General features: G+C 32.2%; 1 pseudogene; it reads right to left on the bottom strand.

Annotated features, from left to right (window-relative positions):
* Positions 1-7,979: 7,979 nt before the first annotated feature.
* On the bottom strand, positions 7,980-8,651 carry LOC149535567 (dehydrodolichyl diphosphate synthase CPT3 pseudogene; annotated as a pseudogene).
* Positions 8,652-24,345: the final 15,694 nt, after the last annotated feature.

The raw sequence follows: 24,345 nt of genomic DNA on the forward strand, positions 1-24,345 counted from the left end.
AATAGAGTTGGTTGCTACCTCATCTATTCTGGACAATATTACAAAATTTCAAGTCTTTCAAGATGATCAACACATACTTGAATTTATCAAGTGCAATGGTCACTTTAAAGGGCAAGAAATTGATGACAATCTAGATGACAAATCTAAGGATGATGAATTTGAAGATGAAAATGGGATCTTGAATTTAAAGACTAAAACTATTCCCAAGGGGATGGTTGAGTTAGAATGAATTTTTGATCATGATGAATTGGCACTTAATAAAAGAACAACCCAAGAAAAGGGGATTGAGTGTGATGAATACAACTTAGGAATGGAAGAAGATCCAAGGATGGTCCAAATAGGGAAAGCATGCAATACACAAGAAAGGGAAGAAATTCTCAAATTACTTACTGAGTATAAAGATGCTATTTCTTGGAGCTATGAAGAATTAAAGACATATGATCCTAAGATTATAACCTGTGACATTCTATTGAAACCAGATGCCAAGCCTTTTTGGCAAAGACAAAGGCCTATTAATCCTATCATTGAACCACTGATAATGAAAGAATTTAAGAAATTGTTGGATGCCAAGGTCATATTTCCCATTCACTGTTCTACATGGGTGGCTAATTTGGTTCCTGTGTGGAAGAAGACTGGAGAGATTTGCCTTTGTGTTGATTTTTGTAACTTGAACATGGCATCTCAAAAGGACAATCATCCTTTACACTCACTTCATGGGGTTCTACAAATTGTAAATGGTTCAAAAATGATGTCTTTCCTAGATGGATATTCAAGATATAATCAAGTGATGGTTGGCAAAAGAGATCGACTAAAGATAGCTTTCACAATGAAATGGGGTACTTTTTCCTATAGGAGAATTCCTTTTGGACTAATTAACATAGGGGCTACATTTCAGCAAGCCATGGATGAAGCTTTTAAGGGATTGATAAATAAGTGTATAGTCATCTACATGGATAATTTAACCATCTTTTCAAAATATTGAAGTAGTCACATTTCTGATTTAAGGTGGGTATTCAATAGATGTCATAGGTATGGCATATCCCTCAATCCCAAGAAATGTTCATTTGGGGTCACTAAAGGAAAGCTTCTAGGTCATATAATTTTTGAAGCTAGGATCTCCACCAATCTTGATAGAATTTAAGCTATTATAAAGTTGTCACCCCCCATAGTCAAAAAGAACTCAAGTCTTTCTTTGGGAAGATCAATTTTGTGTAAAAATTCATAAGCAGATTTGTAGAAATAGTTCATCCCCTTAATAATTTACTCAAAATGGGGGCTAAGATGGAATGGGTTCTAGAGATTAAGAAATCATTAAAAGATATCAAAGTGGCCATTTCTATGGCTTTGGTCTTAGTAAGTCTTGATTACGAGTTTCCTTTTAAGATGTATTCCTTTGCTTCATAACACTCTTGTGTTGGGATCCTGACATAGAAAAAGGAAAAGGAAGATGAAAGACCAATCACTTTTGTGAGTTTCCCTCTGAAGAACGTCAAGTTGAAGTACTCAAACCTCTATAAAAAATCATTTGCATTAATCAAGGCTTTGAAGAAGTTCCATCATTACATACTATGAAGTAAGGTGTATGCTATTGTACTTGATCCAGTAGTAAACACACTTTTGATGCAGAATGAACTTGGCGAAAGGAGAGGTAAATGGATGGCCATACTTCAAGAATTCAATCTAGAAATTCAACCTATGAGATTAGTCAGAGGTCAAGGGTTGTCAAGAATGATAGTTGATAACTAGGATGGAAATGAAAATGAATTCAAATTTGACAGTGAAACAAATGAGGATGATTAGAATTAAATGATTGTATCTCAAGTTGATATTGGCCAAGGTGTGGTGATAGATATTTTGTATCAAGACATTTTTTATTGTCTTCTACAAGACCAATGTCCAAGTTGGATGAATAGTTCACAATATAGGTGACTTAAAATGAAGTGTGAATCCTACATGCTATGTGACAACAAGTTATATAAAATGAACTATGAAGGGATTTATTTGAAATTTTTACGATGTGAAGAAGTAAAAGAAGTCTTAGAACATTTTCATGAAAAGTATGGTACATGACATGGTTTAGTAGAAGAAACATCTCACATGATTTTAAGATCAAGTTATTTTTGGCCCTTGATATTCAAAGACACTTTCAAGCATGTGCACTCTTGCCATATCTATCAAACCAGTGCTAATAGAGAAAGGAACTCAGCGATGCCATTACAACTAGAGTATGAGGTGTGCTCCTTCACAAAGTGGGGGCTAGATTTCATTGGTCTAGTTAATCCACCATCGTTAACTGGACATGCATTTATTCTCATGGCTACATATTACTACACACAATGGATGAAAACAAAGACATTCATAAACTACACTACTAAGGTGGTAACAAACTTCTTGGAAGAACACATTATTACCAAATTCAGAATGCCATTCACCCTTGTGTGTGATAATGGGCCTACTTTTGCATCAACATTCTTGACCTAATGGGCATTTGAAAATAAATTCATTATCAATTTCTCTTCAAATTATTACCCACAAGGAAATGGGGTAGCAAAATCTACAAACAAGAACTTGATCATAGCAATGAGATGATTTTTCAAGGAGAATCCTAGGGATTAGCATATGCAACTCAAATATGCCCTATGGATAGATCAAGTAAGAGTCAAAAATGCTTTGGGGACTTCTCCATACTTACTTATTTATGGACAAGAACCAATGTAATTGCTTAACATCAAGATTCCTCTTCTAAAGTTCAAGAGTGGATATGCTAAAGATACTGACAAAGTACAAATTAGATTGATGAATCTTTTGGAGATGGATGAGAAAAAAATAGCTGCATTAGAGAACATGGCTAACATCATGTTGTCATAAAGAGATGGTCCAACAAGAGGGCCATGATAAAATCATTTAGGATTTCTGACCTTGTTCTACTCCGGGATAAGGCAAAAGAAAAGTTGGGCAGCCATACCAAGTTTCAACACTTGTGGATGGGCCCTTATCAGATCACATAAAGTCTTGGAGAAAACACTTTTAGGCTTAGTTCCATACAGGGGGAATCTCTTCCTTTTCCCATAAATGGGAAATTTTTGAAACATTATTATGAAGCCTAAAAGAAACAAAAAATAGTTAGATTTTATTTTTGCATTTAGTTTAAATTTTTATTTTTGCAAGTGTGTTTATTTTCTACAAGTATGTTTCACTTTCATGTTGTGTGTTTGCTTTTAGAGTTGTGTCAATCCCATGGGGTAAGGTGCACTTGAGATTTTATCTTGAGATATTTCACTAACCACTTTTTGGTTTTGGTTTTAGCGAGAGGTATTTCTTTGTCAAAATATTTGAATGATTGTGTGTTGTATACCAACTAGACAATGGACATTGCTTGTAGAAATAAGAAGGCTTTCATTCCTAAGTTTAGGGTTCTGAACCAACGAGCTCTCAACACTTTACAAAATTAAGAATCAACCATCTTAGGTGTTGTCAAATTAAGGTCAAAGGCAGCAAGGGATGATTCAAACTCCAATTGGTTCAAATAGGAGGGGTCTTCTTGAAAAGATACTAGGACCATTGTTTGGCATGAGAATTTCTAAAGTTCTAAAAGAGGAATGCAAGGGATATTCACAAAAGATCGAATCCAAGAAATGACACTGATGTCCTAGCTACGTAGTCTAAGTGTAGTTAGGATACAAAAGATTTCTTTTTTAAAAGGGAAGGAAAAAAAAAAATGATGTTCAAACTGAAGGATTCTAAAAGATCTAACATGACAAAAGATATGTTTTCAAAATAAAGTATCTTGTATCCAAAAAATTGCTTCATAAAAGAGTGACATTGTGAACTATATAGAATGATTATTCAAAATTTTCCAAAAGTGTGAAAGAAGGTGATATCCTGCTAAGAGTCCTCAAACTGATTCTCTCATCTGGTCAAGAAAATGATTAATGAATAAGCTTTGTGAAGATTTTTTAATGAATGAGCCAGGAGGAGTGGAAGGTTGTTTCCATGTTGTCACAAAACTTTGATAGACTGCGTCCTGAGACATTGGAGGGAATGAATACATGAATCACACACTGAGCTTAAAGGTTTTGAATTTTAAGATTTTGATTGTGAAGTCATTTGAAATATGCTCAAGGTGTTCAAAGTTTGATTGGTGTTTGACACACGTTGAAAGGATTTTGCCAATGAAGAAATATTGTTGTCATTCCTTCCTTTTTTTTGGGGCTATTTGTTGTGGTTCCACTACACACACCCCATTCCCCAGTGAATGGGGACTCCCTACTTTTTTTCTTTGAGTCCCCAAACTCACAATTTGGGGATCCAAAGAAATGTTAGAGTCAAAATTTAAAAATTATTAAAATCAAAAAACACCAAAAAATTAGAAAATAAGAAAAAACTTAAAAAATTAAAAAATTGAAAAGGTCAAAAATAGGAAAAAAAAATTTAAATATATATAAATATTTATATATATATAATTCAATAATATAAAATTTGTAAAATTTTCACAAGACATAAAATAAAAATAAAAAATAAAATAAAAATATATATAATAATGCACCTATACACCACACATATGCACAGGGTATGCACCACCCATGGTGGTGCATGGCGTATAGTTGTGTACTTGCATAGGGTTCCATTGTGCACCCCATGGGTGGGCACAACCATAAAGCCCCCCCCACATCTTCTCAAAGCATCATTATTTTCAAACACTTCAAAAACAATTTGAAGCACTAGCACACTAAAGTATCCTCTTTGCTCCATGCCCATTCGTGGGCGCTAGTGCCGTGTACGACGTCATGTGCCCATGCATGCTCCACACTTGTCTACCATGCTCACACCTGCATAGTGTGTGCACACCATGATGTGTACCTGTACACTTTCCCCATCCACTGCATGCTCTCTGCACCCATAACACAAACCACTTCCATGTCATGCTATGCACTAGCATGAGCGCCACATTGCACACCCCTATGCACACCCACTTCATGTCTCACACCACATGCTCGCGTGTGCACCGCCCTACACACCACTCATTTCCATTTCTCTACATGTAAAATGAAACCCTAGCCAAGTGTGCCATGCATCCACCTCTTAGTCAAAAAACCTATATATATATATATAATGAGCACACCTTGTTTATTTTCCATTTAATAAAAGAGGAATTAAACATTTGCATTTTTTTTTTAAAGTTTTATTTTCAGCTAATAAATTTTTTTTGTGTGTCGTATAGGTTAAATCACATTCACATCAGGAGAGAAAATGGCACCCAAGCCCATTGTATTCAAGTTCCAAAGTGTGCCATCAAAGTTGAGGTTCCATGATGATCATGTAGAAATCAAAGACATTGATTTGGGACATAGAGACTTGGGAGAGTTCCTCAAAATTTGCAACAAACCCACTAAAAGATCAACTCTAGTATCCACCTTGATTTTTTTGGGTTGGTAAGCACAACTTCACATCCAATATTAGTGCAATCAGTAGAATTGATCATGGCTCTGGTGCAACATTTTGTTTCTGAAGAGAGAGTGGTTAAGAGTGTAACTAGAGAAGTGGTCCTTGACCTTCAACCTGACAACATTGAGAGGGTCTTCCATTTCCTACGGGTAGATTAGTTTATAAGACTCTCCTATGAAGCAGCAGAGAGGTGGTATAGGGAGCACCCTAAAGAAGCATCTGAAATCATCCAATCCTCATATCTCATTGAGAAAACTCCTTTGGGTAGGGTCACAGGGAAAGTGGACATGACTAGGGGATACATGAAGGAAGATATTGATTATTCCATCATCCTTTTAAGTAGATTCATGGGTTTACTAGCAGCTGGCCACCTCAGTGCTTTCATGGTCAACTTTATCAAGACAATCAGGACAACGAGGATGCCACTAGATTGGGCCACCACACTAAGTGAAAACTTGTGTGAGCAATTGGGGGCAGTCAAAGACAAGAAAATTTCTATATGACTTTTTACATGTTGTATCTACTTGTAGCAAGGGCAAAAAACTACCCTAGTTTATACAAAAGAGGCAGTATGCAAGATCCTAATGCCTGGCCCTACATTGTCTATCCTCAGCTGGTAAGGAAGAAGCTCTCAGCACAAAGCAAGGAATATAGAATCATGAATGATGCATTCATCTTTGCTTTCATTCAATTCATTAAAGGTGATTATGCAAAATGGTTATTTGATGAGGAAAAAGAACAGATAATAGCTCTTGGGGCCTAATTCATCAAATTAAAAAAATTCACATATATGCGGGTAGCTAGTGCCACTATCAACCCCAAGAAGCTCCCCAGATATCCAAGTGATAAAATAGTGTTATTGGAGATTGCACAGCAGATTGAATTTGTGTATGAGAGGGTGAAGAGACAAAGGATACCCTATTAGACAATGCCCTTGGTCATTGGACCATACCAGGTCAAACAGAAGCAAGATATTTCATCCTTTGAGTGGGAATAGGAGAATTATCCCCTCAAGGAATACAATTCTCCTAGGCTCTATTTTGATAATATTGGGAGAGTGGAGAGTCTAGCTGGTAAGGAGTTCTAGAATGAAGATGCTATTGAAGACCATTGGATGAACACAAAAAATAACTACAATGTCTGCATAAGTGACTATCGTAGGATGACTTTGTATCTAGCAGAGAAGGCTCTCAAGCTGAGCATTCCAGAGGAAATAAGGTAACAAGATTCATGGGAGCTGTTGCACCCCCCATTCAACTCAAAAAAAATAGGAGAGAGGCCCATCATGAATGCCTAGGTTGATAGGAAGGAGGGCGATGATATTAATCATTGGGTGAGGCATGTAGTCAAAATGACCAAGGATTGGATCAAAAAACATTTTCAACTCACTAGTGCATTTAACCCTAAATTTTGACCCTAAATTTCCACTAACTCTTTTAAATGGCTTGGTTGGTCGATTATAAAGGAAACTTTTTATCTTTTCTTAAATAACATGCCCGTGTTGGTTGCAATTGTGACCAATTATGTGTATTTTTTGTTGGTCTCAATTGCGACATACCTGACAACATAAAGACAAAAAAAGAAGGGCATGGAATTCACATTTCACTTGAGAAAGTCAGTGTCGAGGGTTTCGCTTGAGTGCCATTCTAGCATTTTATGCAGTAAGAAGAGGTTGAATCCTTGAAGCAATATCAATACACATATCTTACATGAATTCTTTTGCCTCGAGCAGTTTAAAAGGCCAATCTGGCTACCTCGTCAATACTTTCTTAGGCATTGAGTAAGTCACCGAGAAGAAATCACTTTCAAAAGTGCAACTCTAGTAGAGATGAGAGACTTGAATAGCTTGTTGATTTTGTGTTCGAGGAGGGCTTGAGCATGAGGGCATAGTGGAGGGCATTTTGCTTAAGCGTCATTCTAGAATTTTGCATAGTGGAGGGCATAGTGGAGGGAATTTTGATTGGAGTGTCATTCGAGCATATAGGGCCACTTGAAGACTTACTACCATCAAAGATAAGGGAAAAATGCAACTATTTCTATGGTATATGCAACTTCAATTTATAATGTGACTTGTTATGCAAAGTTTATTTTTAAATGGCTTGCAATGTGAATATGATTGGGGTTTGGCAACCCATACAACTAACTTTATCCTTCACTTTTCCTTCTCAAGCTGATAAAATTAGAAGAGGGTTTCATGGAAGATTGAGGGCATTAGATTGTGCTGGTTCAAAATCTTTTCGTTTTGTTGGTTCTTCATCTCCCCTACCTACTCTTTCATATATAGTTTAGTTTTGGTGAAAGAGGCACACAAAAATTTGACAAAAATTATAAGAAGCCTAGGGCTATAGCAAGGTTTGGTATCATCTCTTAAAGTTTTTACTACTGATTGGCGAAGGGTTTTATATTGTTGACTTGATTTTTTGGGCAACGAATATTAAAAGGGTTTCTTCCACTACCCAGGTATGTTATTTGAACGTAACAAGTTTTTTTCTCTATGAAATAATGAAGAAGAAGAGTTGAAAATTAAAATAGACTTAATAGTTACAATCTAAGATTCTTCCTAGGTATTGCATAGATGCAATATACAAATGTTTTGCAATATCCTCTTCACTAATCTTCTTTCCACCCAAATCCCCTTCCTTCAAAACATGTTCAATAGCCTTAGCAATCTCCTAAGTACCAGTATAAGGAGCACATATATTCAAAATAGCCTTATCATTATTCCTAGAGAAAGTCATGCCCCTTTCTGTTGATTCTCTCACATTCTGAGGAAAAGGACTGATATCTCCTGTAAGTTGAACCCTAATTCCATACTTGTTAACCATTATTTCCCTGTCAATAAGAAGATCAAGCTTCTACTTCATTAAATTCATAAGTGTCTCAACTTCTTCCTTTGAGTGCTTGAAATTCTCAATACTAAAAGCATAAACACTCACACATTTTATACCAATTTCATAACAATCTCTCAAAGTATGCATCAAGCAGTTATACCCATATTCATGGCCCCTCCATTTTTGCATATTTCTATTCATTGCATATCTCCTATTGCCATCCATTATGATTGCAACATGCTTTGGAATAGGGCCTGCTAAAATAGACCATAATAGAAATCTCCTAAACAATTCTCTCATTGAATTTGCAAGAAATGCAAAACTTTCTTGCAAGAAAGAACTATTGAAGGATTGGAATGCTGTTAAAATTTTCATCTTTGATTATGGGTGGCATTTGTTGATCATAATGAAGGAATATATAATAATTTTTTCTTGTGGGTCTTTAACTACGTACCACAAAATCATTTGTGATGGAAAAATTAGGGTTGGCTTATCTTATCTTTTAATTATTTTTTTATGAAAATTGGATTCTAGATCTCTCTTTAAAGTTCTATTATGTGTCATTTTCAGCCTTAAAAGACATTACTGACAAATTTTTGATACCTCTACAAATTTTTGATAAATGTCATTGTTCCTATTTATCTTTTGTGCATTCTTTAATAATATTCATTCACAAAATTAATGAAATAGGATGATTTGGTTGATACCTAAATTATCATGAAAAAGCAAGGTTGTTGAACCACTACCAGACAATCTCGTGTGTTAGATAGATATTGAGAACTTCACATGTTATGCATTTTCTATATCAATAGGTGACTTAATTTTGCACGAATGATTGAATTCTAGAAGTTTCATTGCGACTCACATAAAAATCATTTTATTAGAGGAGATGGGAAACATCATTCATTATATAAAAATGAACATGGAGGAGATAACTATGGAATTTATAGTGGTTAGCAAAAATTTTCTTAGTGTATATCAGATTTTACACAAAGTAATAATTTCCTAAGAGGCATCTCTTGTCAATCAACTTGCCTAACAATGCTTGAATTTCCTACAATTAGTCAAGATAAGTGCTAAGCATTATTGAATATCTTAAGATAATTCTAAGCAGAGTATTTCTTTATGTTATTCTTCCTTAAATTAATTTTATTTTTTCACATTATTCTTCCTTAACTAATCTATTATATTCTATTGACCCATTTTGAGCTCTTGTTTCTTTCAAGCAACCCAAATTGATTAAAACTTCTTTATTCTTTAACAAGTTGTCTTCAATCCAATGCAATATGCCATCAACATGTCTAATTTGGACTCCCTTCTCTTAAAGGCAGCTATTCTTCAATGCTCATTTATTTTTTTAAATTGGTTTATTTTTTAAATCAATTTTTGTACAATAAATTATGATTGCTTATTGATCGGTGCCAATTTTGCTAGGTGTAAAATTGATTTTGCTACACCAAAAAATAGGAATATTTTTTTGAAAAATTAGAGCTTTAATTTCCAATAGAACAAGTATTAATTTTTAGAAGCTTTAATTCAGCACATGTAGTGCTTTTTATGTCAAACCATCTCAAAAACACAAAAAAATGGAAAACAATAAAAACCAAAAACAACCATAGTTAGTTCAGTAGTTAGAGCCTTAAAGGCTTCTTACATGAAATGTGTGTTGCCTTGATAATATTGAATACTAATCTTCTAGATTTTATTTCCAAAAAATAATTATAATACGATCCTTTGATTTGAAATCAATAAACATTGTGGGTGATGAAGAAATTCTTTTATCAACAAATATCAACTTTTTAAACATTATATCCAAAATGCTTTGTTCAAGATGATCACTGATATAATAGATATTGATCTGCAACTATAAATGAAAATAGATATCGATCTACAAATATATGGATTGAATGAACAATAGAAATATCTGATTTGACTTTGGTAGAAATGTTGATTTATGGAGATCGTCCAGAATTTGGATCAAGCCAATGCAAGATACACATTGATATGGCAAGGACTGATCTGAATTTATAATATATAGAGAGATTGTATTGCTCTAAGTTTGATCACTATGTTATAATTCAAATATGTGAGAAGAATGGATGAGTTGCGAATATTATTTCTATATTATATTAATCAAATATAGAACTTTAAATCAATCTGAAAGTAATATGCTCATCACTGTTTCTAATGTTCATCAATTTTGTGTATGTGATGATCCACTTTTTTTATCTAAATGATGGCTTGTTATAATGGCCAGTCTAAAGTTTTTTTATCACTGTTTCTAATATTTAATCTTATTTCTTATGTGATGTTCTTGTTAAGATCATCCTCTCTAATTGAGGCTATATGCACATGCAATCTTTATTTCTTACCAATGGTGGATTACTTCCACCCTCCTTGGTTGTTGTAAGGCTCTTGGAGTCCTTAGTATGCTACTAAAATATGGTTTGATAACTAAGTCCAAATATTCATGTTACTTTGGGTTTCAATTTAAATGTTTCAAAAATTTCCAACAATTAATGAAAGTTTCTAAAGCCAATTTGTTTATGGTCATTTAAACTTGTTCTATTTTATGTTAATATTAGGATTAAATGGAATTTATAGAAGTAGAAATTTCCATCTTACTTTGTGTTTCTTTTTTTGTTTTGAAGTGTAACTTGCATTTCTTGGAAGTGTTCCACAACATAGATCTCCTTCAACAAAATTATCTAGGCTGGGCAATTGGTAACTTCTTTTCTTTCTATGGAACATTGTAATTGACAAAATTTAAGACCTTTATAAATACTATAATGAAGCTTTTAATGATATGATTTCTCATTGGATAAGTGGATTATTGAAACAAAAAGACCAAAATATTGTTTGTTTTCATTTGGATGGCTTTGAAGATTAAATGTTATTTTAAAAATAATAACCTTATTTCTTGACAAGAGCATGTATATAACCATTCAAAATATCTGGAACTATATCTTGGATTAGAACTAAAATTAACATTCACATCTTCTTCTATTTCAAAATTTTGAACTATAATATATGATTTTGAAGTCCTTCACAATCAATGAATACCATAAATTTGTCTTCAACTCAATATAGACTAGTACTATACTTTTGTTCTACTTCTTTGAACATCAACTTATCGTGGAAATTATTATGAAATATTGATGGTATTCTTTTTATATAAATTTGATAAGTGACACTAGTGGAAGTTAAATAATCAACAACTCTTTTCTTTTCAAAATATAGCTCAAGCTTCATTGCATCAAAGTCTACTTAAATAATAGGAGCTAAGAAACTGTAGATAGTACCTATGCCTTTCGAAGTCAAGTTGCACTATAAAATTTGACATATAATACCAAATTGAGCATATTGATATTTTGACTAGTTACTATAATTATTTGTATCAAAATGTGTCACAGAGCTAGTAAGCATTTTATTTCTTTTAGAAAGTAAAATTCTCTTACCATATGCAACAAGACATCACCTTTGAATTCATTTCTCTAATGAATGGTCTTTAGAACCTTCTTGTTAAATTCAACAAAATCTAAGTTAAGGTTTTTGGGTATTCTACTATCTTTATTACTTTTGAAAAAAAAATATTAGTTTTGTTCAAGGTTAAGTGAGCTTTATTTGTCTCCAAGTTTGTAAAATTCTCATCCATGCAAAGAATGTGAAAATAAATTTGTTTGTGCTAGATACTTCCCTATAATGTTTGGACTTTTAGGTTCTCTAAGCCATATCAAAGTGGTTGTTTGATGTTACAATTGATTTTAGATCTCATATATTACTTAAAGCTCTAACTGTTCTATACACTCCTTTGATTCTGATTGTTCCAACATAGTGACCTTCAAAATGACTTAAAAACCATGAGCTTACAAAACAACTACACTCTATTTGTACCCTTATCACTCCAAATCATCAACAAATCATGATCAATCTCATCTATGAAGCATATTAAAAGCTAAGGATTTGGAGTGACTCGTATACAATTCTTTTTTTTTCATTCATTATATGGTTTGAACAAGTGTGGAAAAAAATTAGATTTTTATTATGAATTTTCTATTCACCAATCTATGTTAAACTAATCAGCAAAGCTTTGGTCCTCTGAGTTGCAGTAATTTTGAGAAAAAACCTAACTTTTAATCACCATATCTTAAATGATTATAACATATGTTATTTATAATTACCAATGTTTATATTGTGTCTGATTTTCACCCTTTTTGCAAATAGTCAATTGACTATAGGTACATCATCACCCCTTCTGTTGACGATCTTGCATTCCATATATAAGGTAAATTTGTTCATGTTTATGCATATCATGTAATTTTTGGCTTGCTTAAGATAAATGATTAACATATGAAAAAAATTTGACCCCTTTGGCATGAATCATGCAGAGTGACATGGATCAGCAAGTATAAGTCAATAAATAGATATTCTTCTTGTTTATCATTGAGCACGTATGTTATAAATAGACATATTATATAATCATATAATGTATATATAGACAAAGAAGGTCTGTATAGAAATATAATTGTATAATCACTTTCAACTTACTATATTTTATATTTGTCACTTTCACTTTCCATTTGATGGATTGCAAGACCCACCAAATAGGTACTTGTCAAATCTATCTACATGAAATGAGGGAAATGAGGAAATGGTAGATGAAAGCTCTACATGTAGTATGGCTAAAATAAGGAGATCAACTAGAGGTCAAAAGATTAGAAAAAACTTTGATAAACACATGCAATTGAGAAAGAATGGGTGCCTAATGAGCTACCTCCAAGTAACACAGATTTTTGTGTTAATGAGAGGATATATCGCATTGCTCCATCCTCATTACATGGTTTGGGCCTATTTTCCATAGATGGGATAAAGGTATGTTACAAAAAAATTATCAAATTGTAAAAATATGTCGGTCCATGTTACAGTTACAATGATTGGATGTAGATTGTTCGATAAAAAAAATATTATGCATAGGTATGCACTATTAGCTAATTATGTACAATGGAAAGAAAATGATCAAAGTAAAATATTTGCTATGTACATTGATGGGAGACCAAAAGCAACAGGTAATATTGTAGGTTTTATAAATAGTACATGACCTTCCTCAACTTCTAAGCAACCCAATTGCATATTTAAGGTGCATGAGGGGAATGAAGTTTTTGTTTGTGCAATAAAATCAATAAGTGTAGGGGAAGAACTGCTAATAGATTACCATTTAAATTGCATAGATACAAACAAAGTTACTATCATGAGGGTTGTAAGTACTATATAACATTTTGTTAATAAGTTTTTTTTTGTTGTCTATTACTTTCAGTTAGCTGAATTATCTATGTTTAATCTTTGTGATAGGATGATATGGATCCGACAGATGATAGTGGCCACCAGGATGCTACTCCCACCCCTTCTTCAGCAAGGGTAAACCCTATTGAAATTGTAAAAATTAGATAGGTGAAAAATGTTATATTATTATGTTATTTTATTTACATTTTTTTGAGTTTTATGATAGTTTTACTAATATTCCTCTCATAATTTGATGTTTAGGATAAGAGAAAAGCACTAGTAGTAAGTACTAAGCCACTAGCTATGCCTTCTAATGACGATATTGCTAAAACTCCCAATGTAACAATAATGTTGAAGAAAAAAATTTAAAAATTTAATTTAGAAATAATGAAAATTGTGGATGAGCCAAACAGTCCATCCGAGGAGATGATGAAGAGGCTATCAAATTTGAGGGCACAAGCTCATCATTATGAAGTAAGCAGTAATGAATCTTTAGTTATAACAAAAGTTCAATAAAGATTTATATTTTATAATATTTTATGTTGTGAAGTAAAATATGTACTATGTGCAAAAATACTTTATTGATGAAATTTTTTTAAAGAGTTGTAAGAAAATTTTACTAAATTCTTGTTATACAAGATTTTTTGGCAACTGATCCACAACCTAGTCAAGGACAATGCGGTGAGGCTGGTAGTAGCAGAGCTCTGACTGCCACTAGTAAAATAATCTTTTAGTTGACAAGTTAGAAGGAATTTTTTATTTCAAACATTCAAAACTTCTTAAGTTAACTCTTACTTTTATTATTTTGACATTGTAGGAGACTCATCCAACTCATCTAGTGTAGGAGACTCCTACGAGGTTGACGAATGTCCATATGAGATTGTTGACTGCAATGTCGGCAACAAGGGGACGTCGAACTGGTAAATCCTTGTTTTTCTATATTTGGTTTTGTGTTAATTATGAGTTGATAATTTTTACTTTAATCTTGGGTGCGTCACATAGTGGATTATTTTTTTTGTGGTAGGAGATGCACCCTCTCCTATGCTGCCATATGCAGATCATAGTGCATGTATTGGTGACAATTCACCATAATTTCCTAGAGCTACCCATGTTTCTAGCACGAGAGCTATGAAGATATTGTTGTTGATTGACAATGATGAATCAATGCCTTTAAAATGTCTTAAGATTCCAGGTACTTTAAATAATTATTTTTTATATTAAGGATTTTCTTGCAAGACGTAAACATGATTTAGTAATTCTCTAGTTTAGTAATTCAATTTGAGCTATGAAGTATTTGATTCAGTACTTGTGGTAGTTTTAATTTAGATTGCTCAAATGGTAATATTGCAGGTACATTGATGGGAGACCAAAAGCAACATGTACATTTATATCACTTGTAATTTAGAGTTCATGATTTCCTCTATTGATATTTAACAAGTCTATTATGCTAGGGCACAACCCTCTACAAGTCTATTTTGCATTTTAATGTTTTTGAATTGGATCTGTGAGTTCCAAATTTGATATAAATATTTCTACTAGCACTGTATGATCTAAATAGTGGAAGTGTGTGTACCATTGAGATGTTCCATTTGGTACATTGCAATATCATGCTTTAACGCTAGAAGATACTAACGAATTTTTCTACAAAGAACCAAAAGTGGGAGTTTTCTTTCATATTCAATGTTCAATTTTCAATGATTTCCAACATCATTGCTATTTCCTGTTAAAGTTTTAGAGTGCCCACTTTCAGCTTCACTGTCTATTTTAGGAATTTTTTTTTCCATAATATCCTAGGTATGATCAGTGACAACATCAATTAAAAATGACAAAAAATATGGTCATGGCAAGTTATATGTATTATGAACTATATTTTTTTGAAGGTATACTGATTAATATAGTCACTGTACATTTTTTAGTTTGGTATGTTGTGTATGTAATGGAAATGACTAAAAGAAAATGTTTTTTGGGCTATGTCTAATGTTGGTTACTACAGTAACTTTTTCTGCATCCTTAATGTTATTCAAAATTTTCAATCATACTTTAGAAACTTAGACTAGACAAATTACTCTATGGACCCATTTTTTTAACAAACTTGAGACTTTGCAAAATCTCTGGAAAAATTTGGCAAATTAATTTGACACAAACTTTTAAAAAGCATGTGTAAAACTAAATTAATGAACCATATTATTTATTCCTGCATATATTCATAAAAAAGCTACATTGCTGCCAGATTCTTCCTTGGAAGTCCAGATTCTAGGTCTAGTGTGACCTAGTCCAAATATGGCTAGGGTCCTATATTTAGAATGTGGGTTTGCTGAGGAGAATTTACAAGCCAAATTTGGCTGAATTTCAACATTAGCAATTGCACAATTGTATACTATAAAAGGGAAAAAATGGTTTTCAATTTAGATTCTATAGTTTGCTATGGTACAAGTCAATTCCCTTCTAATGTATACTTAGTTTTTCACATAAAATAATAGTTTGAGTGGAGTGGAATATTTAATATAATGTTATTCACTATGAAAAGTATTCTTTGCATGATTCATTTTAATGGTTCTTACTATTAATTATCCCATGACATTTTTTATAGGAAATAATACATTTGATAGGAGGCTTTATGACCTCACGCTCCAAAGATTCGGGCCCACCATACGTACAAGATGGAACATCATAACTGAACTAATTTTATTCCACTATTTTTTTTTCATATCATTAATTGGTGCAACATTTTTCCTTTCATTTGGGTCTTTTCTTATACTAGCTATATATAACAATTTTGTGTTTTTTCTTAAAAGGTGGAACTTCCAAGATAAAAAATTAAAAGATGAGCTCATCAAAGATATAGAGCATGAGTTTGGTAGTAATATTTTCAATCATAAGAAATTATTACAAAAAGCTTGCAAACATCTTCAGGTTGTGAGGGACTCATATAGAAAGAGTCTTGTCCTAAACCTGAAGTATGAGCGTCCTCCCTTTATTTCAATGAGGGAGTGGAATGAGTTCATTTTGGATGCAAAGGAGAAAGGGGAAGGTCAAAAAGAAAGTACACCAAAAAATTCAAAAAGGTATGCAATAGTATTAACTACTAGTACATTAATGTAATAATATACTAATTAGTACTGATCTTTATATCTATATCATCTAACATATTTCAAACTTTTCATAGGTTGCAAGACACATCAAAGGCAACAAAGGCCAGGCTGGAAAAGGTTGGGCAGTACAAACTTGGCTCTGGGGGATATTCTAAAATCAAAGCATGAGTTATAAGTAGCAATAAATGAATTGTAGAGAAAAAATATTTATAAAATACAAATAATTTTGTTAATTAATAACAAATGCAAATAAGATGCAGGGCGCTGATTTTAATCTAGAGGCCACAGAAGAACACAAAAGAATTACCTTCAAGCAAGGGTATGTAGCCATGGTTGAACACCTCTGGAAAGCTTCCATTGCCCCAACCAAACAGTCTCTTGCATCATATGCACAGATAAATATGCCAAAAAAATATATTAGAAATTGAATACTTGAGGAACAATCTATTTGATAATAATGTGCATGACATTGCAATTTAGCCTGTTAATCGTAACAAATGCAAATACAAATATTTATAAAATAAAAATATGAATTGTAGAGAAAAAATATTTATAAAATACAAATAATTTTGTTAATTAATAACAAATGCAAATAAGATGCAGGGCGCTGATTTTAATCTAGAGGCCACAGAAGAACACAAAAGAATTACCTTCAAGCAAGGGTATGCAGCCATGGTTGAACGCCTCTGGCAAGCTTCCATTGCCCCAATCAAACAGTCTCTTGCATCATATGCATAGATAAATATGCCAAAAAAATATATTAGAAATTGAATACTTGAGGAACAATCTATTTGATAATAATGTGCATGACATTGCAATTTAGCCTGTTAATCGTGACACAGACCATACGCTGCATCATGAAGCCTCTGATGTACCTCATATTGTCCATGGAGGTGCTCATTTGCTATTTGAAACTAATTATATAATTATTAATACGATTTAACATTTTTAATTGAACTTGGTGTAACCCTTTTGTGTATATTATAGAGGATATAGATCAATCATGTCGTGTTGATGAATGAGTGCCAGAGAATGTTTAGACTGATCAACAGGTAGCTCATGTCACACATTCAGGTAAATAAAATCTATGTTTTGTTATTTTAAATTAATTTTTTGATTTATAGTTCTTTTACTTAAATAAAAACTCATAATTCACTAATATAAAATGGTGTGAATTTAACTCATTAAGTACTTGTTATTGCAGTGGACCCCCCTTTGGTGTAGCGGCCTCATGATGTTCCTAAACGAATGAGGAGGAGACATGTGTTAGAACCAATAAAGGAGGGAAATGATGAGGACATTGATATTCTTCTTAGAAAATTTATGAAAAAAAAATAGCAAGAAAGCCAAAAAGAAATGATTATTCATGAATGACTTACTCTTGAATATTTTTAATGGATCTTGTGTTAATGAATATTATTCATTAATGTTGGGTGTTAATGAATTATTCATGAATGACTTACTCCTGAATGTTGTGTGTTAATGAATTATTCATGAATGTTGTGTGTTGATGAATGTTATCATGTGATTATAATGATTGAATGTTATATTTCAAAATGGATGAATGAATGAATGTTATTAAATGTTAATGGGGAATTTAGAGTGATGTTGGGGATGGGGGGGGGGGGGGGGGGGGGGGCAATGAGCTTCCACCTTCACGTGGTTGGCCATGTTTAGTAGAGAATATTAAACTATTCTCGAAACCAAGTGAAGCTCAAACTTTAAATATAAGCTTATAGTTAATAGTGACAACCAATTAGCAAGTCCAAATGAAGTTCTTCGTTACAAGTACCTTTTTAGTTTTTAAAGCACGATGTCATGTTTTAATATTGTGTAGTTTTTTTCTTAAGTTAAAGTATTCTTTTACTATAACAACATAATTTATGACCATTTTAGTAACTATTCTAACATCGCTTTATGAGAAATCCTATTTTGGCAAAGATGGCGATAAGTGGTGCTATCTATTCCTTGGGAGATTGGATTGCACAGTTTTGTATCTCAAAATAATTTGCATGTGGTAGAAATGCATACTTACAACCATTTCATTCTACATTTAAATCAAGAACATATTCTCTATCTATTATTTTATTTTAGATTGACAAATGAGAGAAAATAAAGGAATAGAAGTATATGATCCATTCTTCATTTCTAATTGTCAATAAGTTAGAAGAATGTAATCAATGTCTTTATTTTAAATTAAATTTCAAGGATAAATATGTTGCTCTTGGAAATTAAGAGAAGATATTCATCTCTTTCTACTTACGATACAAGTTGGTTTTTAAATATTCTTTTATATAGTTTGATGATATTTTTATAATGATCATGTAAATGTAAGAGACATTTGTTTATTGGTGCAGTTCTTGGTGCTTATCCTATCAATTTGATTCTTGGCCTCTCAATGGTAAATCATTTGGAGAGCTTGGGTATAGCAAGACATTTCAAACATGAGATAAAAGATGTTCTAGATGATGTCTATAGGTAATTGGGAAATTTTTTTTTGACTAATTGTAGTACATTTTATTAATTGATTTCCATATTGTTTGAAATAAATGTTCTTTGTGGGAAAATTTTGGATAGAGAATGAAATGGGTGAAGGAATGCCATCAGCATCAGACATAATAATCATTTCTAATAGTTAAGTCTTAATTTCACATAATTCTTGTTTCTAGTATATTTTATTCTATTTTTTAAGTTGTTAACAATTTTCTTTTATTTGTATAGAATTAGGTTTTTTTGGTAAAGTCAATTAGATTATTTCTTATTTCTTTTCTTAGTTTATATATATAATATGAATTATGTTCAATTTAGAAGAAATATCTTTTATAAAATTAAACAACAACTTTAAAGAGTTATACATTGTGTTATGAATTGATATTTAAGATTCAATGTTTTGATTGTGAAGGAGAAAGATTCATACTCAGTGTCTAGACACAACCTAAAACCTTATTATCTTCAATAGTGTTTTAAGATACTATTCTTAGATAAATACTCAGTGTCTAGATTCATAATATTCCTAACCTCCTAAAACCTTGTTATCTTACTCATGAATTCTCTAGGAAGGTGGTGTAGAGTAGGGTCCTTGTGGAATTCCTCATGATGACCTTGAGTGCACAAAGCTATATCACTAAGCTTGGATACATGTACTAGTCCATCCATGATAGCTCCAAAATCAAAAAAAGTTCCAAATGACTATATTCTTCTCACTATCCCTATAAAAGTTGCACCACAAACTAAATCTTCATTTGGCACTCTTGGATTCGCATTCCTGCTAATATTTCTAGTAGGTACTAACTGTCCTAAACTGGAAGGATCTTCAACAACAAGTGATTTCATTTCTAATAATGAGCCAAACACATATGATTTATCACCTTCTGAAGGCTTATCTAAATCTCCACTTTTCCCAAGAGCATCAATATTTGGCTCCTCAAGTGTTGCTTCATTCCCAACTAATGCTGAAATTCTATGTAATAGTGAACCATGTCTTTTGTTAGAATATATCTCTTTATGATAAAAAGTGAAATTATTTGAAAATGATCTAAAAGGTAGTGACTTATTTTCTATTGCAGAATCTATAGAATTTTAGGAAGATAATGTTCTTTTTGAATACTTCGTGGTCCTCGTGTTTACAACCCTTCCTAGCATGTACTAGATAGACACAATGGGACAAATAATTATAGATACCATGATTATGTTACTCCTTAACGTAACTAAGGTCTAGCTTGGAACCTATAGAGACTTCACCCTTGAGACCATGCTTGTGTAAATGATTGGTAAAATTGTAAATGTATACAATTTCTAGGCTCAGGTTCTTATTCATCACTAGGAGATTAACTTATATCTGGAGATTTCAATTTAGTAAAATAGGTCAGCTCAATCTATGCTTTCTAGTTGATGGAGCATTCTAACAGCCTTTCAACCAATAGTTATCTCTAGCTAGTTGATTGGTATCAATTAAGGTTTTAAATGCCCAACTATTTAATACAAACAAGCTCAAATTTGGGAATGAGTCATTCAAAGCTATGTATCTATTATTTCAATATGTTTTGGAAACATGTTTAGCTGCCTGTGATTGCTTTGTCCTTTTTTGTTACCTCCCATGATGAGAAAAAATAAAATTCTTGGGTATTTTTTTGATAAAATGAGTTTAAAAAAATGAGGGTGTATTGATAGAGATAACAGTGATGTAGTTTGAAAGGAATGAAGAATATTTACTAAGCATCTTAACAATCATCAATTAGTAACAGATGATATAAAGAATAAACCTTTGTTCTGAACCTTACAAATTCTTTAGAAGAAGTGGTCTCTTCTTCTGACAGTGCAAATAATGAGGACTCTAAAACTATATTTACTCTAGAGATCTACATTATACAATTTGACTATGGTCGGGCCTTTTATTTTAAAAGAACAATTACAATTCTACAGGTAAAAATGACTCTTTACTTAGGGATGTGTGATAATCTACCTAGCTCTAACATTTGTGACTTTGAATCTAATCCCTTTGGATACTCCATAAAGGAGATCATGTTTCTACAATTCATGCAACTCTCGAGGATGGGTTCAGTTATGCAAGCTTTGAAGCAATTGGTTATGATCCCAAAATATGTTAAACTCAAATAGCTGGTTGAAAGGATTTTGATATGTTTCCAATCAAGCCTCCTCAAGAATATGTCTATAATATAACAAATGAGAAAGAGCTTATAGAAGTATGTAGTATGGTTTACCTGACTTATATGAGGACTACTTGGCTTCTACATACCTAGGAAAAGGAACATGGTGGAAGCAATGCCTATAGGTTTGCAAAGTTATTCGTAATGAGCAAGCAAATTTTGGATCTCTACTATGTGTTTGAGGGTATGAGAAGCTTCCTATCTAAATAAAGTTGATTCCACATGCTATAAAATCATACACATGAAAAAGGGTATGCCTCCATGACAAAGGGAGCAATTGAAGATTTTCACTGGTTGATTTTCAAAGATCTTGGTCTTATTGACTCAGAGAGAGTGGACCATGTCAAAATGGTTTCAATAGAATATATAACATCTTTCAAGTTTCAGCACTATATAAACACACAGTAACATACATCTGAATACAAGCATACATGGTAGGCCAATAAATATGTAAAATGCATTAAAAACAAGTGCAAAATTAGCCAAATGAAATCTCATCCCTAACACCCATCATGTTATCACTATCCCAAAAACTTGGGGAAGCATAGATTTTCATCATGGGAGATTATTGTAGAGGTTGGGTATTACAAATTTTGCAAAGATGAAAGGTAGATTATTGGAGGACATTGGTGACAAGATCTAGGGTTTGGTCTAAAATAGGGAAGTTAAAGAGGCAAAATCATTTGCATCACCAAGGTTGTTTAGTAAATTGTTAAAGTTTCAAGGCTTCTTCAAAGGATCTACCATGGTCAAAACAAAATAGCTTCATCACAACCAATGCAAAGAGCCAATGTCAAATTGACAATTTTTAACTCAAGTTATATATAGTCCATTCTATTTTTACTCATTCTTGTTTTCAAAGACATTGTCATATTTTAAGAAACATATCTTAGATGGATTTTATAAAGCAATAAGCTTTGGACAACTTTTTAGAAGATTCATTCTTAGTTGATAGTTACCCTTGATAGTTACCTTTAATAAAATTATGTTAAAAAAATCTTGATGTAAGGTTTAAAGTGTGGAAATTCATGCACTAAGCTTGCAAGACAGGATTGTGCAAGCTTATTGCACAATCCTATACTGAAAATAAATATAAACAAAATAGCTAAAAATTATAGAGAAAATCTCATGTGTTTTAACTATTCCTTATCTTTTATGTTTTAAATAAATATTAAAAAAATAGCTAAAATAGCTAAGAATGGGAGAGAACTAAATATATCTATTTAATAGTCATGGAATTTAGCTTTATACCCAAAGATTGCATTAGTTTGAAAGATTCTAAAACCTTTTTATAAATGTGTAAACTAAATAGTAATGTTATGTAATCCTTATATAGGTATGTGTATATGTGTAAATTTAAGATAATGAGCTTTATATTTTTAAAAAGTTACCATGTTAAAAATAAAGTAGAAAGAGATTCAATTTTACAAATTTTAATGTACAATTTTAATTAATACTCCAAATTTAGCATGTATATTTTACAAATATAACATATTTGACTACTTCTCAAGCATTTGGGCTGCAATTCTATTCTCACTTCTCCAACTTATGGCTTCAGTTTATATGCAAGTACTTTTTGATTTCACAGTTTGTATAAACTATCAATGTTGAAGCTTTATTTCTCATGACAAATTTTGAGTTTTTGATCTCTTCATCTATAAATCTTTCAAGCTCTAAAGAAAATTTTGGATGGAGATTCCATATTCATGTTAGATCCAAGAATAAACAAAAACCCTACTGCAAACTTGGTGATAGATAAACTTCTATTAAGGAGTGGTTAAAAGGCTTGGTAGTGATTTGGTTATGATCAATTAGGTAAGCTTCATGTGTCCAGACTTTGTCTACTTAGAATTTAGCTCTTGTTTATGGCCTATTATTATTATAAGCTTTATAAATTTATATAGTTCATTTCTCTATTAAAAAATGCTATTACATTTTGGTTTTCTTTGTGTTGTACATAATCAAAATTAAACCCATTTATTTCTTATTGTAGGGCTACATCAACCTTATGCTTGAAAAAAAGAAGAGGAAGCCTCATGTTATAAGATTAGAACCACAAGAGCCATAGGAGAATGTCTAAGATAGTCACCATGTGCCTATTAGCAATAGGAACGTCATGAATATCTTCGGTTAATAGGCACATCATGACTATCTTTGGCATTCTTCAATCAATAATTCTCTTTCAGTTGAGCTCGCAAGGGAGATCAACTAGTGAAGATGCTCTGTTAGCACCTTCAAAATCAATAGGAAAGTGGGGTATAGGACCTCCTCCAGATAATGGTACCATTGGATCAAATCCAACATTAAGCAATCAAGGTTTAGAACCAGCTCCAAGGTAGTTCATCATATTAGAACATGGAAAATGGTGCCTTGTACTACCTTTTTATGTTTATCGCTTACCTATCTACAACTCCACAATAAATATTGATAGTCTCTTTCCCTCACCATGGAACTGAACTACTTTACTTTTATTGATGCAGCTAAACTATGAGTGCCTTTTGTGTTCTTTAAAAATTGTAAGCTTTCAACTTTTGTGAAGCCATTATAGATGCAAATGAACTACAACTAGTGAGGTGTCAATTTTAAGGAAATTTTTGTTTCTATAACATATAGTTCAATTGCTAGAAATATTTCATCTAGAGGTGTCAATTGATAGATTGTTAACTTTTCATGTCATTTTCTACTTTTGTTGGGTAGTTCTCCTTGCATTTGTAAATCTTGTTGCAGTCTTTAGCCTAATGATAGTTTGGTCTTACATTATCTAGGGCGATAACATAGTTGACTTAAAACTTTGCACTAAAGAAAACATCAAGGTATAATATTTGAATTGTGGATATTTGTAAATTATGTTGGTTTTAGACATAGTTATAGTTATAGTTATATATGTGCTCTTATGATGATGTGATTGGGACTGTAAAATTTTTTGTCACGTTTATCTGTTTGAAAAATAGAGATTAGTTAGTGAAATTATTGGTTTTCATTCCAAATAAATAATTCTTTCATAATTTTATTTTTCCCTATAGTCTTTAC

Source organism: Cupressus sempervirens, chromosome 10 (assembly GCF_028749045.1).
Source record: "Cupressus sempervirens isolate cs-2001-9-10 chromosome 10, ASM2874904v1, whole genome shotgun sequence".
Lineage (NCBI taxonomy): Eukaryota > Viridiplantae > Streptophyta > Pinopsida > Cupressales > Cupressaceae > Cupressus > Cupressus sempervirens.